Raw genomic sequence first — 2,500 nt, 5'->3', positions numbered from 1 at the left:
TCGGTCTTTAAACTAATCCTTTGTGTTATTTTAAATTTTCGGAAAACAGTTGTGCTAGTTGGTATTTTGATTTGCATCCATTTCAGACTACACAATGTGCAATTGTCACAAGTTCTTTACATCGAAATGAATTGATTAATAAGTAAAAGAAAATATTCATTTTTTATCATTTTTTGAACGTGTTTTACGGCGCTCGCAACTGCCTAAGGTCATATGAGCGCACGAGAAACATTAAGCATTTTAAGTTATAAGGAATTTTGAATTTTGCCTGGGTGGCGACCGAAGCCTACTCTTATCGATTCTAGACCACGAAGGGATCTTTAACGGGCAAAAATTGCCACACGGGACCTTCAAGATTATTCGTACTTTCCAGAGAAGGTTAGGTGTAGAAAGACAGCAGTCAGAAGGAGCCAAGGAGTAGCAGTAGAAAAGGCTGCAGAAAGAGCCACAAGCGCAGAGGAGGGGGCAAAAGAGGTGAGGGGGTGGGGGTAAAAAGAGGAGACGAAATCAGAAGACGAAACATTGTTAAAGAGCACGACAGGAGGTGAAAGGAGACAATTTTAGAGAGGAAAAATTTCCCGTCGCTTTTCGGATTTGAAACCGGGACCTTTTAATAAGAGGCGAACACCTTAATCTCTAGGCCACGAGAGCCCCCAATCTTTGATCTGATATAAATCATCAACACTGAGAGTCAAGAATGGCTTAAACAAATGAACATACAGAAGCAGCAATAACGAAAGCAAATGGTATATTGTTGGACAAAACCTTCTCATTTCAGCTTAAAACCACAATTGCAGTTAGGAAGCTATTCGCCAGAAGAGAGGCTTTAACCCCAATTGAGTGAAACACTATAGGCCAAATCTCCTTCAAAATAGCAAAGTACCGTATCAGTATAGATTGTGTTCAGATATGCTTTCTGAGCCTTATTGAAGACGCTGCAAAGGTAACGGTAGTTTATCTGTATGATAGTGGTTAGGCTACCGGGCTCGTACTCTTTGGATTACTGTTTCGGGGTTCGAGCGGCGGGCCCGACGTTGTCTCCTTGGTAAAGGTACTTTACACGAATTTTTCTCACCTAACCCAGGTGGGAATGGGTATCTGTCTATAGACGGCGAAATATCTTGTCAGTTTGTTAGTGTTGTAGCGCCTATAAATGGCGCTTGCACTGTTTACTTACCAGGAAGTTGAGATTGTTTCAGAATGCTATTGGGTCTGCTGGGGTAAAAATATAGATTTCAAAGTAATAATAAGCCAAGATAGCATTTGTCTAGCGCAAATTCTCACTCAACAGCAAGCTCTATGCGTGTCACAATCTAGAGCTTGCTGTTGAGCGGAAATTTTGCGCTATACAAATATTATCGTATTATGGAGGAGGGGGGAAGCGTTAAAGATAGAATCTGTGTGTGTGTGTGTGTGTGTGTGTGTGGTGTGTGTGTTTGTGTGTATTGTCAAGTCAACCGTTTTAGTGATCAGGTGACTTAGTTGGGTCGGGAGAGAGGGGGATGGTGGTGGGGCATGGAAGGAAACTATTTCGTACGACTGTGATGACTGGGTGGACTTTCTACAGTGCATGTTATCTTATTATCTATTGGATCAGATACCAATGTAACGTACATTTAATTCGATTTGTCAAAAAGTCTACAAAGATTAAGACACTGACAGCGGAAGAAATTGAGACGCGTCTCTGAATTATTTAATGCTGAGCTTATAATACTTTTCATGATTAGTGGTAGACGTTTAAATCGCCTTCAGAATAATGATAAGTAACGATTTTCCGGAACATTGAAAACTTTGCTCTGATGCCATGAAAAGAAAATAGATGAGCCACCAGGCATGTCTCCGTCTTCATAAGTGGAAACGAAGAACTTTTGACAAACGCAATATTAGAAATTCCATTTAAGAAAAACACAAAAAAACGAACAACAACAAAAAACAAACAAAGAGACCCAAAAAAATAAAAATAAAACCAAACAAACCCCCCCCCCCCCTATTAATTAATAAAATGCCACTTCTTCGGGTTTACAATGATACACAGATATACACATAGATAAATCCATTTTTATAAAATTTGGCCACCCTATGTCACAAATGTTTGAATGATAATGCACCATCATATTTATCAAATCTGTTAAGACTGTACTTTCCAACTCGCAGTTTAAGGTCATCAGCTGACAGAAGAAATTTATTTTACCATCTATGAAACTTAAAACAATGGGTGAGATGGCATTTGAATACTATGGCCCCAAGATCTGGAATGCTTTACCAAGTACTTTAAGAGAGATTTATTCAAATGTCACCTGAAGTGGTTTCTGTTTTTAATTTAATGCGAGTATTTAATTTAATTTAATTTAATGCGAGTATTTTTATGGAATAATTTTCTTTTAGTCAGACCGCAACGTTTTATGTTACTGTTGTACGTTGTACAGTGTTGTAAAGCGCCCTGAGCCTGTGTACTTTAATCGGGGTTTAGCGCTATCTAAATTTCATTTATTATTATTAT

At 38.6% G+C, this 2,500-nt stretch overlaps 1 protein-coding gene and 1 long non-coding RNA gene across 3 annotated transcripts in view; one reads left to right on the top strand and one right to left on the bottom strand.

Moving 5' to 3' along the window:
* Positions 1 to 2,500, top strand: part of aplB (adenylate cyclase) — a 118,763-nt gene that overhangs the window by 58,793 nt on the left and 57,470 nt on the right. The gene's annotated exons all lie outside the window — the stretch shown is intronic.
* Positions 1 to 2,500, bottom strand: part of LOC118477563 — a 10,149-nt gene that overhangs the window by 944 nt on the left and 6,705 nt on the right. The window lies entirely within an intron of this gene.

This window comes from Aplysia californica, unplaced genomic scaffold (assembly GCF_000002075.1).
Source record: "Aplysia californica isolate F4 #8 unplaced genomic scaffold, AplCal3.0 scaffold00138, whole genome shotgun sequence".
Taxonomy (NCBI): Eukaryota; Metazoa; Mollusca; class Gastropoda; order Aplysiida; family Aplysiidae; genus Aplysia; species Aplysia californica.
Note: the sequence above shows the minus strand (reverse complement) of the source record. Positions and strands in the feature narration are given on the sequence as shown.